The following is a 16,256-nucleotide window of genomic DNA, read 5'->3' as shown; positions in this document are numbered from 1 at the left end:
TTGAACGCTGGAGATACAGTGGAAAATTAGAAACCCTCTTTTTGATTAGTAAGTTACATTCTAATGAATCTTGGTCCAAGGTTCTTGCCCCTGTGCTACAGTGTTGTCTGGCTGCAACTGTTACTTAGGCCTGTCACTGTATTTAAAAAACATTCCTGAGCTTTTTTTACTGGTCTTGCTGGCACTAAAATCTACTTTAACTTTCTTTGATACATTTTGAATTCCATTTGAAGGAAAGATTTGATAATTATCCATTTTTTGGATTGTTGTAAGTAGTCAGCAGGAATAATTACCACCCCAGAGTTGATTTGATTTTGGTTATGATCACGTTAGTGATCATTTTAAATGCGACTGCTTTGTTGCCACATAGGCAAAGCCAGCCCGATTCTATTCATGGTTGGAAAGTGTTGTTCCAGAATATTTTTTGATGGTTGCTTAAATCTGCAGGCACTCGTCAGAATGCTCGCTGAAGCAAATAGGAGATCTGTCTTAGGAAGGCTGGCAGACCTTGGTGCCAGGAAACTACAAAAATATTACTCTAAATGGTCCCGTTCTAGGCAGAACATATGTTTTAGTGTTCAGGAACCTATATCAAACAATTGTAGGTGCCAGTAGAAATCCATGCACATTAGCAGGAGTGAAATGCAGCACATTTTGGTACAGATTTATGTACATGTATAATTTACAGATTGCTAAATCAGCTGTGTTTTTGTGTAGTGTTAAGTTGGTTCAGGTTGTTGGTATAATTGGTTAGCAAACAGGATGGGAGCCATGGGTAATGTTGTGTCTTCCCATAGATGTGTTGAGCCGTGGTAATATTTATAAAACAGAAAACTGGTTAAAATCCGTTGTGGCTCTGAAAGGGGGATGGATGATAATCTGCATTATTGCCAACTCTACACAGCTTGTTTTCTCTTGTAATAGGTTCTAAGATAACCTTCAGTCAAGGCTCAGCCGTCTTTCCCTGAAAGTCTCAAAAAGTTAAATCTATTGATTGATGTTAGCTGGGGATTGAGAGAATGAAGCCTTCTGATTTAATGTTAAGGCAATAAACCTTATGAACACCATGATTTTTATGAAATCCTTCTATTTTAATAATCTATCTTAAAAGAACGGACGCATTTGAGGAATATTGTAGGTAAATTGAATCCTTGGCTTCATTCTTTCTGACGCCAGCTCTTCCTTTATGGTTGGACTTCATTTGGCAGTAGATCCTTGAAGCTCTTTAATTCTTTCCTTCCCTTTATTTTTGGTTAGTTAATGGCCTGTAAACAACATTTAAAATCTACTTTAGCTATTTGTTGAAAGGAATCCTTTTCATAGAATGAGTATCTGCTTTATGCATTTAGAATATTTGGACCATCAGTTTGTTTTTTTGTTTCTCTCTCTCAGTGGCCACACCTATAACTGGTGAGAAAGGGAAATAGAATCACAGAACCTTAGATCTGAAGGGCTATGATAGGCAATTCCTTTTCCAGTGTTTGAATCCTTTCCGGAACATCTTTCCCAATGGTTATCCAGCCCATGCTTGACTAACTTCACTGATGGGACACGCACTTTATTACAAGGAATATTTTGTTTTTAGGCAATTATAGTTATGAATCTTTTCTTTCTTTTCTCCTCTTCTCCTCCTCCTTCTTCTTAGCTGCTCTCATTTGGTCTCCCTAAAATATGTCCTTTTATAGCTACCACTCATTCGAGGTCTGCCCCATGGAATAAAACCTACCTGGCCCACTGCTTTTTCCAGTTGCCAACCTTTTTAAAAAGATTTTTAAACAGTTATTTTGTCTGATTCTTCCTTTTATAAAAAACTTTTTCTCATTGTTTAATATCACAAATAGAGAAGCACATAAAACAAAATTTTGTGCATCTCAACACATTTCTATGGAGTGAATGATGTGTCATAACCACCTATTTCAAGAAATAGAATCTTGCCAGCACTGCCGAAGCCACCTAGGATCCTCCTGATCCCAACTCCTTTACTCTCCTCCCAAAGGGAGCCTCCTGATGTTATAGTGATTGCTTTTTTGCTTTACCTCATAATTTTACCCCCTTGTTTTGCATTCCTCAACACTACAGTTTTTTTTAATCTGTTTTTGAGCTTAATATACATGGGATCATGCATTCTTTTGTGAGTTGGCAATTCCTCCATGTTGTTGCATGTACTGTTGATTCATTTTTCACTGCTGTATAATACTCACATGTTGTGGCCATACCACACATTTCTTTTTAATCCATTCTGCTGTTGATGGACATGTGGACTGTTTCCAGTTTTGTGCTATTAATGCAGCTACAAACATTCTTGCACATGTCTTTTGGTGCATGTGGGCACACATGTCTCTTGGGTATAAACCTGAGAGGCATATGTTTAACTGTGGTGCATGCTGCCAGACAATTTTCCGAAGGGTTTGTATCAATTTACACTCCCACCAGCAGTATATGAGAGTTTCCATGACCCTACATCCTTGCCAACATTTGGTATTTTCTCCTTTTTTTCTTTAATAGTGACATTGCCCAAACAATCTAGGAACTAATAAAACAGGGTCATTTAGAGTTATGTTAATAGTGAGCACATGATCAAAATGAAATGAAAACAAAACTGGCTCTTGTCCTTTGGGAGGTATTAGTGTCTACTGTGCGTTTCAATGTTCTCACTGAGAAGCTCCCTCACACGTAATTGTAAATGACGTGAAAGACTCCTACAGTCAGAATTATGTGCAAAGGGCACATGCAAGGGTGGTGGGTTTTTTTTTTTTTTTGGTGTGTGTGTATGTTTAGGAAATTCATTTTCTTAAATTGAGAAGCAATAAACCCTGGGGACAGAGATTATGTAAGAATTAGGGCTGGAAGGGAGAAGGAACCAGGAAGTGAATGATTTATATTTGTTTCAGCAAAAGAAATAAAACAAAATGACCGAAGTCAGGACACAGATTTAGTGAAGGAATCAAAACGCAAAGGAAAATTAAAACAAAAAGCAAAGGCTAATTTGTGGTTCAGTTTGATGACCATGGCGGACCTCCTACGTGCCCAACACTGTGCTGAAGACTGGGAAGACCAACACGAGTGAGGCTGTTGGGATACTGGGTCTCACTGAGGAATCCCTGATGGAAACCAACATGCTTTGTAAACCTCTCCAAAGATTTAAGAGATGTTATACTGATTCAACACTTACTACATATTTTTCCCTTGTAAACACCTCACCCCAGATTATTCTTAGATTTTATAGCTATTTCTTTTTTGTGAGGTTGGATGTGGGATGACCAGATCCTGTAAATGAATTAAAAGGAGAAGACTGCAAAATAGGGGAAGCTTTGTTTTCATGTGCTTGAAGTTTCCTTAAAAAAAAACCTCATTCCTTTGGGATATCCCATTGCTCTGTCTTCTTTGAATGCATCTTGGGTTGCTCATCCACTGTTGTAGGTTTTCAGCATATCCTAGATGCTGGAATTTGTCTGCTGCTCCGGTTGTTCACTACGCAAGTGCAGTCTTGCTGAATAGACTGCAGTCTGGCCAACTTCAGCATCTCCTTTAGTTCTCATAGTCTCTGCTCGAACAGTCAAGCACTCCTGTTAATGACAAAACTACTTAAAATTCTTCTGAATAGGTATTATAGAGTTATGCCAATAGTCAATTTGCTTACTCATACCAAGATTGTTCATTATGTAAATTAAAATGAGAACTCTTTTGATTAGTCCTATGTTGCATAAAACTGATGTTCTGAAATTAACTGGGCCAATCCTATAATTATTAATGCAATTATTAACAGAGTGCCTCAAAACCATCATTTCTCATAGCTTTTTAAAGGTTCTGCAATGACATCAGGCACTTCTGTAAAGAAGAGAAATGGCTTCTCGTCTTCTCTCTCTTCCCTTAAAAAAATGATGTAGGCATCCCCCACTGGCCTTCTCAGAGTGTTGGAGTCAGCAGTTGAAAGATGTCAGCAAGATAAATTTTCCTGATATTTATCTTCCGCATAACTTTGGTTTGTATTAAGACTGAAGTTGGAAAGTGTATCTTAGAGTAGAACTTCTATGATGATGGCAAAGAAAATTGAGTTAATTTGAGTGATAAGACTATATTTATTTCAATTAAATGGATTTTTGAATTTTTATTTTATTTACTTTTCTCCCTTCTCAGCATTAGTGGGACTGAATATATTAGAGTTCTTTGCTGCTGCCATTAAGGTTGTGCTTTGAGCTTCTCTGTGGCCCAATGAACTGCATTATCTTCTGTTTGCCTCTCTAGAACGACTCTCTTCTCTTCTCCGGCGTGTTCTGTGTCCTGGGAGGCTGACCTGTATAGATTACTCTGTAGGCTCCCTTGCTTTCTGGCTTCTGGCTGACTTCAGCTTGTGGGGCACTCCACATGAGACAGGCGATGAGAGAGAAGTCGTAGCACTTATTCTCCTAGTTCCCTTCCTGCAAGGTCACGGCAGCCTAGCTGTTTTCCCTTGATTAAAGGTTGCATCTCCAGCTTGCTCTCTTTCAATTTGGGTAGGTTTGGAGACCTAAAGCTTCCATCTGTTACTCACCTGGGGTACTGTGCTATCTCTTGAGGTTTTCCTTAGTGGTGTGTGGGAACAGGCTGCAGATGGCTGGTATTACCTCTCGAGATCTGATTATGCACATCTCTTCCTTATTCCTGGTTCAGGGACTTCACTCTGGAAGCTTGAAAACTGCCATAGTGGGGATATTTACACCTTAGAAATTGGCAAATGATGTAAATCAGGGCTCTTTTCTGCCCAGAGTCGGTTTACTAGCACACTACTGCTTATACTTCACCCATGTCTTTGTAAATAGTTCCTTTATTAAACACTCCTCAAATTACCCATGGAGTGTGTCATGTTTTCCTGCCAACACTGACTGAAAGAGACAGTTACTCATTCTATGGATGAAGCCTTTTGTCCAGACCAGTAGCAGTCACGGGGGTGAACCTGGTGAGAAGAGATGCATTCAGGTATCCTTTTGACATGCAAAAACACCTGTCTGCCTGACAAAGGGATGCTTGCTTTTCAGTACAGTGAGTTGGTCACCTGCAAGCTTGATGAAATGCTTTCATGTTCATTTTCCATTTGTTTTTATCATTCTAGAATGAGGAGATAAATGTGTGCGCTCAATCTGCCATTTTGAAATAACTAATACTTTTTAAAGAAAGAGGAGGTCCTAAATTCTAGCCACTCTTCTTCCATCAGATGAAGTTCCCCTTTATACTTCCAGATCTAGCTATAACACTCAGGGACTATGCTCCAGCCAGACTTCTGCTGCTCTTCTCTGTTATTCTCTTCATTTAAAATGCTTCCTCTCCTCCAGCTCCCTAGTCCCTGCCTCTCACATGTCTCTAGTAACGCCTTCTCTCTGGATTTCCTGATTTTCTTCTTCCCATTCTGTCTCTCTCTTTGGCTCTTGGCCTGACTCTTTTTTCAGTATCTCATATCCTCTCTCCTCTCTTGGTCTCTTGCTTATTCTCTAGGTCTTGTTATTGGTCTCTTGCTCTTGGCCTGTTCCCCTCCCCATGCCCTATGCCCCTCCACCCCCTCACTCTCCGCTCCTTTCCTCATTCTGCCTATCTTCCCGCCTATGTCACTATCTGTCTTTAGTCTGAGTTGCCAGCTGTCACTGTCTGCCATCCATCTTTGTCACTATCTGCATGTCATTGTTGTCTACCTCTGCCACCATCCATTTGTCCCTGTTTTTTGTCTGTCTGTCTAGTCTCTGCCTCCATGTATCCATGTCTGCCTGTCTGTCTCTGTCCAGTTCTCACCTCACATGGCCTCTGTAGCTGCTGTCCTATATGTCTGTCTGAGCTCCTTGTTTCTCTCTCAAGACCACCTCTCTCCCTTTACTCACCAGCATGTACATGGTCAAAGATGTCTGCTCAACTCTACGGATCTCTCAGTGTTAGCGTCTTAGTTTTTGGTTTGGAGCAAAAAATCTCATTGGCCCATCCCTGACTATGGTTGTTTCGCCAGTAGTTCATTACTGGTCTAGTCTTCTGTGACTTGGGCCGGTTACTGAAAGTTTGGCACTTGTCTCTCAGGCCACATCAGAAGACCGAGGACAAGTGGTTTGAGGAGAAGGAAAGAGAAGTTTATTAATCTGCTGGTAAATGAAGAGAATGGAGACTACTGTCTGAAAAATGCCATCATCTTTCTGAGCAGAAGTACAGAGCTTTTAAAGGTTCTGATCAACCCCATCTTCTAAAAAAAAAAAAAAGGACAGTCTCATCTTCAACTAATATAATCTCGTGACCTCCAATGAATCCTACCTTTGGCTAAGAATGATCTCCTGACCTCTGCCCGGATTAATCCCATCTTCTGTGGCACAAAGAACAAAGGGCACTCTCCTGCCCCTCCTGCCCACTGGCCTGAGGCAGGGATGCAGGTCCTAGTTCTCAAAAAGGAGTGGGAGATGTTTTAAAGAGACATAAAACATTTTTGCTGATATTTCAAGCCATTTTTTCTGCTACAGGCCTGGGTGGTGGGGTGGGGTAGGGAGTTTTGTGATCTGTATAGTGGGGCAGATAATGCCAGACAGGGAGGCTGGGCATAGCCTTCAAATGGCAGGGGTGTCCCCTGCGCTCTGTCATACCTGGGACAAAGTATACATGCAAATATGTGTTGTATTAAACTGAGCTGCTCTGAGATTCTTTCCATTCACTCTGATACTATACTCTATCCTTGCTAAGAAAGTTTTAAAATAATAGAGGAGGGAAATATAAAACTAACTTAAAAAAATCCTTTTTCTAATACTAATTTTTTTTTTTTTTTTGAGACAGGATCTGCTCTATCACCCAAAGAGTGCAATGGCTTCATTATAGCTCACAGCAACCTCAAACTCCTGGGCTCAAGCGATCCTCCTGCCTCAGCCTCCCGAGTAGCTGGAACTTTAGGCGTGCATCACCATGCCCAGCTAATTTTTCTATTTTCTGTAGAGATGAGGTCTTGCTCTTGCTCAGGCTGGTTTTGAACTGCTAGCCTCAAGCAATCCTGCCTCAACCTCCCAAAGTGCTAGGATTATAGGGATGAGCCACCACGCCCAGCCCATTAATATTTTTATATTGCTTACTTTGAGTCACTATTTTTGAGTTCTGGTAATGAATGTTTTTTTGTGATATTCAGTGGTGTTCTAAGACTTTTTTGTTCAAAGTGCCCCTACAGATATGCATTAAGACATTATGACTATAAGAATGAAAATAAAACACCTGATTGATTAATCTATTGACTCACTTTTTAATAATTGATCACATAGATGTTTCTTAGCAGTAATTCAACATATCACTGACCTCTTATTTATTAAGTAAAATATCATTCAATAATCAAAGTCTATATTTCAACACATTTTTATGTATATTTTCATTCCCTTCCAGTCTTCTTGTGGAACTGATTCATCTGCTTTTATTGTTTTAAAATCCTTAATTTGATGCTAAATGAAGATGGAGGTCATGCTTTTGAAACCATGTACTTAGGGATAAATACCCAGTAAATGAAGTGTTTGAGTTTGCTTTTGAAATTGAAATCTCTCTCTCCATTGTAATTTACTGACTTAATAAAAAATGCATTTCTGTAGGATATTAAAATCAGGGAAAGCAAATAACCATTGAATTTCTTAGGAGTTCAGTTTGTCTTGTGCAAAGATTAGGCCCTTGACAATTTAGAAGAGTCATTTTCATGGAATTTTATTGTTGAAAAATATAATAGAGCCACAAAATGCCTTTGGCTGATATTAACATTTTAGATGTTTTATTTAGGTGTATCATACTGATTTAACTTCTTGCTTCTCATTCTATCTTCTCCATTCTCCCAAACATTACCAAATCTTGATTTTTTTTTAAAGCACTTTCTGGTATGGATTTTATTTAGGTTCAGGTAAATCAAACTATTGTTTCCTGGTATTTCTCAGGTGTTTATATACATAGTTTTTGTTCTCATCATTTATCTCAATCATTATCTTTTTATTGTTTCATTGTCCTAAAAGAAAGGAAAGTATATTTTTACTTAAACTAGCTTTTTGTAAGAGCACTGCTATCCTTAGGAATCTATAACATTACAAATTATCAGGAAGACATATTCTCTTCTAAGTAAAATATCTCAAGTTATTAGAAGTTGATTGTGAAATGTTTACTGTAGCCCTGCAAATAACAAGTGTTGGCAGAGAACAATAAACTTGTGTGAACTGTTTGCTGAATGTAGCTTTTATCTGCGTAAATGCCTAAACCAAGCCACCTTTCTAAGTCATTGCTTTAGTTAGTTTCTCCTTTGTTATTTGTGATGACTATGAGGAAAAGCAATTTTTAAATACTTTCTTTTTAGAATATCTCTGTGTTATGCTTTATGGGCAAATGGAAGGTTTAGAATGATTTTAACACTTCTGACTATTGTAGTGTAGTTTGGCTAATGCCTCATCAGTTGAAGAAACTTTATAGGGGGAGGGGAGACATTTAAATTTTAGAGACTGTTTTATTCTATGAACCAGAGGAAAATTGTGTGTGGGTTGAGGAAGGTTGAATTTAGGAAATCGTACCTTTAATTGCATGCATTCTTGCAGCTACAGACCTCAGGGGGTAAAAAGGCATCAGAGGGAGGCAGTAGAATCTGGCTAATTTGCATCGAAGACCTGGAGACATAGGGAACTTTCAGATGAGAGCCAATGCATAAATCACGGCAAGGGCAGCCAGGTTGAGCCTACACATTTTACTGAACAATTTAGAAGGGACTTGATCTGTTCAAAAAATGTTAATTTGGAGGCAGGTTTGGAGCTTCAGAATGGGCAATTGGCTGATCGGAAGTTATACATTCTACTTGCAAAAGATTATATCTATATCTATGTTATCTATATATCTCAATATATGAAGAGCATATTTTTTTCCAAAGACACATTTAGGCATTTTCAGTATATATAAATGGACCCACCAATGGTGATTTATTTCTACTGTAGAATCCTTTGGTATTTTAACATTAATACTGCATATCAAGTCACATATTAATACTGCATATCATGTCATATCCCAAATCCAAACAATTCTATCAGCAAAAGCCTGATACAATATGTGTCACCTGAAATGTATTAAGTTAAATTTAGAGGGTGTTTCTGATATTTTTGAAATGACCCAAGCTGTACAGAGTCCAGCATTAAGAAAATGATATTTCAGGGTTATGATCGGTTGATTACTCCATGTGGGTGGTGGCTTGCATGTTGCAGATCTGATTTTTTTTTTTTGAGGTTTCTTAATTTGACTAAATTTTCCAGAAAACCAACTCTTAATTTCATTGATTTTTCTGTTTTCTCTTTTATTGATTTTCATTATTTTGTATTTTTCTTTCCTTCTATTTACTTTGGGTTTAATTTTGCTCTTTTTTCCCTAATCTCTTAAGGTGGTGACTTTTGGTATGCATCCAGTTACTTAGAGAGTCAGATTTTATTGCTGTGAGAAGCATGGAGATTTATGTTGATCTCCGCACCCCCTAACACAGGGGTTTGCCCACAGCTCATTAGGGACAACATTGTGACTAGAACCCAACTTGTCATCCCCTTTTAAGTTCTTTCAAATGGTGCTCTGGGAACTCTAGGGATTGCTGTGGAAGGAGAAGAGTGGATTAATAGGGTGTCTTTTACCCCTCATTCTTCCATTGATTTTCATTGTCAATGAGATTCCTTGGTCCTTCTCCATGTAATCTCAGGACCTCTTTCTCACTAGGTAGCCTCTGCTCGTAGAGTCTCCACATGGCCTCTCCAGCAGCATAGGGGGACTTCTCACCCAGCAGTTCAGGGCTCCCAGGAATGCAAAAGCAGATGCTGTCAGACCTCAAGGCTTAGGTTTGGGATTGGCACAGTATCAATTCTACTGCAGTCTGTTCACTGAAGCAAATCACAGACCCACCCAGATTCAAGGGGAGAGGACTACGCAAGACCATGAATGTGAGGAAGCAGGGTTTATTGAGGGCTACCAATGTAATCTCAACTGTTTATAGTGATACTTTGTACTAGCTATCACAGAGTAGGGGACTTGAGACCTGTAAGGGGCTGGTCTCTTCTAAAAAAATATCTTTTTGTGTGCACTGTCTAGGGAATGGACACGTTTGAAGCTCTGACTCGGGGGGGGGGCAAGGGCAGTATATGTAACCTAAACTTTTGTACCCCCACAATATGCTGAAATAAGAATAAAAAAAATAAAATATCTTTTAAAAATTTCAATGGATTTAGGGGACACAGTGGTTTTTTGTTACATGGATGAGTTGTATAGTGGTGAAGTCAGGGCTTTTAGTGTACCTGTTGCCTCAATAGTATACCTTGTACTCAGGATTGCTTTGGCTATTCAGGATCTTTTTCAGTTCCATATGAAATTTAGGATTGTTTTTTCTAATTCTATGAAAAATTACATTGGCATTTTGAGGGGAATTGCACCAAATCTGTAAATCACTTCGGGAAGGATGGACATTTTAACACTATTGATTCTTCTAATCCCTGAGCATAGAATGTTTTTCCATTTGTTTGTGTCATCAGATATTTCTTTCATCAGTATTTTGTAGTTCTTCTTCCAGAAAAATTTCACCTCCTTGGTTAGGTATATTCTTGGGTACTTTATTTTTTTTGCAGCTATTTTAAATAGGTATTGAGTTCTTGATTTGATGCTCAGCTGTTATTAGTGTATAGAAATGCTACTGATTTACATTAATTTTATAATTAATCAGAGTACATTAATTTTGTAACCTGAGACTTTACTGAATTTGTTTATCGATTCTAGGAGTCTCTTGAAAGTATCTTTAGGGTTTTCTAGATACAAGATCATATCATTTGCAAAGAGGGATAGTCTTTTCCAATCTGGATGTGCTTTCTTTCTTTCTCTTGCCTTATTGCTCTGGCTAAGACTTCCAGTACTACATTGACTAGAAGTGCTAAAAATGAGCACCCTTGTCATATTCCACTTCTTAGGGGGAATTATTTCACCTTATCCTGTTCAGTATGATGTTGGATATGGGTTTGTTATATAAGGCTTTTATTATTTTGAGGTATGTTTCTTCTATGCCTAGTTTGTTAAGGGTTTTTATCATAAAGGGGTGTTGGATTTTATTGAATGCTTTTTCTGCATCTATTGAGATGATCATGTGATTTTTGTTTTTAATTCTGTATATGTGGTGAATCATATTTATTGATTTGCATATGTTGCATCATCCTTGCATCCCTGGGATGAAACCCACTTAATCATGGTGATTTTTGTGTTGTGTTGTTGGATTGGATTTGCTGGTATTTCATTGAAAATTTTTACATCTATGTTCATGAGGGATATCAGGTCTGTAGTTTTCTTTTTTTCTTATGTCCTTTCCTGGCTTTGGGATCAGGGTGATACTGGCTTTGTAGAATGAGTTAGGGAGGATTACCTCCTTGTCAATATTATGAAACAGTTTGGGGGATAGATACTGGTTCTTCTTTGTAGGTCTAGTAGAATTTGGCTGTGAATCCATCTGTAAAAAGTTATTTTTTTTTTAAAAAAAGAAGGAAAGTGAAATAGATTTACACACCACCAGCAGTATTTTGGAAGGGATCGTATTGTCTCTTTTTCTGGACATATCCATAAGAGTCTCACCAGTGTGATTTGGGCAGTGCAAGGAGTCAGGAAAGTGGCTGACCTCTCAATACCCTTGGGATCTTGGAGCTTTGATTCTTGTTAATGTGTTGGAGCCCACTTTACTCTCATTCCCTCCAGATTTTTACTCAGTTGAAGACTGTCTGAAGGAGCCAAATCAGGGTCAAAATTCAGTATCAGCTCTATTACTGTTAAAATGGATTAGAGAACATGGCAGTGCCATTTGTCTCCTTCCTCAAGCCTAGACCTTGGCTTCTGGATCATGAATTATTGACCTACTCCTAGGCAAAGAAGCTGGAGCTGACAGAGCAGATGTCTAGCAGGGCCTGTCACAAGTAGGTTCTGAGTACCACAAGGAGATAAGTAGCTCAAACCCTCTCTTTCCCCACCATGCTGGGGTATAGGCAAGTCTGAGAGGCCAAGACACAGAGTGGATTCCTCTTGCTCTTGAGGTACCTAGAGATGGCTTGATCAATCTGATTATGGAAGGATAAGTGAGGGGGGTGAAGAGAGGGGGCAAAAGTATTCACTCTAATACTTCTTCTTTCTAGGGATAGGTAGATACCCCTTCCTTTCAGTGGAAACCCCAGTGTGGAAGGATAAGTTTTGCCCTCATAAAATCTCTTTATGAACATAGAGCTTTATAGTGGTGCTCTATCCTGCCAAACACAGAGTACTACTAGGGACTTTGAGGCTGTTGCAGAATTTGCAAGTTATGGCTCTGCTGATTCTATTAAAGATTGCTGAATAAGTTATATAGTTGAGAGCATTGGCTTTGGTGTTTGTGATGGTTAATTTTATGTGTCAACTTGACTGGGCCATGGGGTACCCAGATATTTAGTCAAACACTATTCTGGGTGTTTCTGTGAGGGTGTTTTTCAATGAGTTTAGCATTCCATATGAATTTTAGGATTTTTTTTCTATTTCTGTAAAAAATGTCATTGGAATTTTGAAAGGGATTACACTGAATCTGTAGATCACTTGGTGTAGTATGGATGTTTCAACAGTATTAATTTATTTAGTCCTGCAGTCCTCAACCCCTGTGGCCCATTACTGGTCTGTGGCCTGTTACAAAATGGGCCATGCATCACCGCCTGAGCTCCACACCACACCCACCTGCCGTGACACCACTGCCCCGATCCCCAGTCCTTGGAAAAATTGTCTTCCTTAAACTAGCCCCTGGTGACAAAAAGATCAAGGACTACTGATCTAGTCCATGAACATGGAATATCTTTCTATTTATTTTTGTGGGAGATTATGCTTTTTGATGAACTGTCTAAGCAGTGGGTTACTTCCCTAATTAAGTTTTGCTTAGCTTCAAATTTGTTTTCCACTTACTGAGTGTGGAAAATAGTAAATAATCCCAGAGTAATTTATGTTTGAATGTGGAATGGCACGTCTGTGCATTTGGCTGGAAACTCTGTGTCACTTCAGAACTCTCTCATTTGGCATTCTCAACCATCAGGAATATGGCCAACCACCTGGAGGAATTAGAAAACCTTGGCTAAGCAAAGTTGCTGTTGTAGAGTCTTTGCACTGAAATTTATGCACTTTCTTCAGGAGATTCACACTTTCTGAGCCTGTTTATTCTTATGGCAGACATATTTCTAGAGGCATGGTGGCAAATGTACTCAGACTCACCTAGGTTTATTCCTTTATTTTATTTAATAGGTCTAATCTTCCCCATAAGCTCCTGCTCCACTGAATAGCAAAGGGAGACTGGTTGTGGGGGAATCTAAACTTCCCATTTAGGGATATCTTTTGGGTAGTTCAGTCTCTTCTGGGTTCAGGTTCCAGTTCTACCCATCCCATTGCTTTCCTCCAAGATGGTGTGTAGCATGGAAGTAAGCAGCACTTGCATGACCTCTGGAGCCTCAGAAAATAAGAGGGCCTTATTTTCTCCCTCTTTTTCCTTGGGTCTCTGACAGTGGTCCCTGGCCTGCTGATTACTGGGCACCTAGCTGATCTGTGGGGCTCAAGTCTGCAGCTGGTGAATTTATGTTCCATTCTCTTGAATGGAACAGAACTTGATGCCCCTGCCCCAACTGAACACACATTCTCTCTCTCTCTCTCTGTGTCTCTCTCTCTCTCTCTGTGTGTGTGTGTGTGTTTGTGTGTCTGTGTGTGTGTATGTGATTTGATCTAATCTAGGCTCTCACTGGCTCTACAGCTCACCTCCCCCTCCACCATGGTTGATCCTAGGCTTGGGAAGTTTGATGTGCAGCCCTTGCCTATAAGGTCAGCTCACTCCATGGTGATAACCATCTGCTTATGCAACTTCAGCAGCCATGGGGCAGTTGGGAACCTCTGGGTCCTTCCCAGACATCATGGGAACTGAGGGAGGCTCAGGAGTGCTAATATGGCCAGGTTTGCTATGCAGCAGCTTGCAATCACCCAGTGTGGTGTTCTGTCCCACCCCTTCTATCACAGGGTGTCAAGGGAATCTTGCTCCTTGGGAGCTATAATCTCTTGCTTGGGTTAGCAGTGAGAGGAAACTATTCTGGAATTTTAAATTTTATGGTGAGAATCTTCTGAGTGGATGATAGGCTGATGATTCTATTCCTACTGTGCTTCCTATTTTTATGCTTCCTGACTAAAGTCAAAGAATATGCTAGTAGGCTGTAATATGTACACCCGGGGAATGCGTGTGGAATTCTGAATACCTTTAAAAGATGATCAGAATACTTTTATGAGAAGTTGCAGTGATATCTAGAGCTTGAAATTTATCCTGCTCTCATTTTTTAGTAAATGAAAAATTTAATCAATAACTCAATCTTCTATGATTAAATTAATTAAAAATTAAGTATATGCTTGTTTTTATCAAAGTAATTTAATTCATGGTTACAAAATGAACAACCCTCCTATGCCTTGCCCTTCCTCTTGTTCTACTCACCTTCGTTGAAGGCAACAAAAGAGACTGTTAAACCTACTAGATTTCAAAAGAACTTTACACATCTTTTAGACTATGCTGTTCAGTTTAGGAAATGTTGAATTTATTCAGGGAGAGAAGACCAGTAAGAACAGTTATTCTGCCTCCAGAATAAAAAGTTAAAGTTCTTTGACTTTATTCATTCAAGACCCTTCCTGGTCGATCTCCAGTGTCACCTCCTGCCACTTTCCTGGCTTCCCTTTGCCTGTCTGCCCCAGCCTGCTCTGTGTCCCATGCGGCCATCTGTGACTTTGCTTGCGATGGATCCTCTGCCTGGAATGTTCCCTCCCGGCTCTTCTTGAGTTCACCAAAGACAGGGAACATGTTGTCATTTCTGTATCTACTGTTTTTGTATTATTTGTATCATATCTTAGACATTCAAAATGTTTAAATAAACCTTACTCATCTTTTTAGAGTAGAGCAAGTTCAAATGTGATCGCCCCGGAGTCACAGCTCTTTGTCTTTCTCAAACACAGTCAGTCATTTTCTTACCTGTTTCTTTAGTTAGTTGTGTATGTGTCCATTTGTCCTGCTAAGTTCCTGGAGTGCAGGGACCATGTCTTATCAATCTGGATACCCTGCGTCTTGCATTGTGCTCGGTACCTAGAGGCACTCAGGAAGTATTTCTGTGTATATGGGAGAGATGGAGGAAAGGACTGGTTGTAGATTTTCATTAAAAGCATGTTTATAAAAAATAGTAGGTTTATAGATTCACATCATAAAAATTGTATTTTATGGTCCTTTAAATAGATCTAAGCAGTCTCAGGAATAGATTACTGTATTTTGTGATTCCTCCTCACTTTCCCTCCTCTATAAGGTCTCGGCTCACCCCAGCCTTTGGCTCCTCTCAGTCCCTGCCTTCTTTGGAATCTTCTGTCTTTAGTGCTGTTTGCATAAAGTAGAATAATTTCCCCAAACCTGACAAGTAAAAAAAAATAAACCCAACTATAAGGGTGGAGAAGCCTATCTGACCCAAGAATAGTTACCTCCTTACATAGATAGAAAGGGATGGTTACCCATATTGCGAATAAATTGTAAGTGCTGTCCTAGAACACAATTAACCTCCCAATTAAATGAGGACATTATATTACCATTATTTCACTCTACATAGTGTGTGTGTGTGCATGCACGTGTCTGTGTGTATATATACACACACACAAACATCCAATTTACAACAAAAGAAGGGTGTATGTTCTTTCTTTTTTGGCGGGGGATGGCTGGAGGTGCGTGGATATTATGTGGGGAGGAAGGAACCAAACTAAAATAATGATAACATGTAAGTTCTGAATGTTATTTGCTTAATACAAGTTCTTGAAAAGAGGGACAGCTGATTTCCTGAGCACAAAAAGTAATGAAGACTTTTGATTTTCCAAAATATTAGAAGTGGTCAGACGCAGTGGCTCATGCCTCTACTCTCAGCACTTTGGGAGGCTGAGGCCAGAAGATCACTTGAAGCCAGGAGTTCAAGACAAGCCTGGGCAACATAGCAAGACCCTGTCTCTAAAAAGAGAAAAATATCTGGGTGTAATGGTGTGCACCTGTAGTTCTAGCTGCTCTGGTGGCTGAGGCAGGAGGATTGCTTGAGCCCAGGAGTTCAAGGCTTCAGTGAGCTATGATTGTGCTACTGCACTCCAGCCTGGGTGACAGAGCAAGACCTCATCTCTATTAAAGAAACAAACAACCCCTCTCCCCCACAAAAATGTAGGAAGTAATAACACACTAAGCCAGTCATACATACCTGGCTTAC

At 39.5% G+C, this 16,256-nt stretch overlaps 1 protein-coding gene across 2 annotated transcripts in view; it reads left to right on the top strand.

The window, feature by feature from the left end:
• KCNH1 (potassium voltage-gated channel subfamily H member 1) overlaps positions 1-16,256 on the top strand; it is a 289,657-nt gene that overhangs the window by 3,515 nt on the left and 269,886 nt on the right. The gene's annotated exons all lie outside the window — the stretch shown is intronic.

This window comes from Lemur catta, chromosome 23, assembly GCF_020740605.2.
Source record: "Lemur catta isolate mLemCat1 chromosome 23, mLemCat1.pri, whole genome shotgun sequence".
Lineage (NCBI taxonomy): Eukaryota > Metazoa > Chordata > Mammalia > Primates > Lemuridae > Lemur > Lemur catta.
The sequence above is the reverse complement of the archived record's forward strand: the minus strand, read 5'-3'. Positions and strand labels throughout refer to the sequence as shown.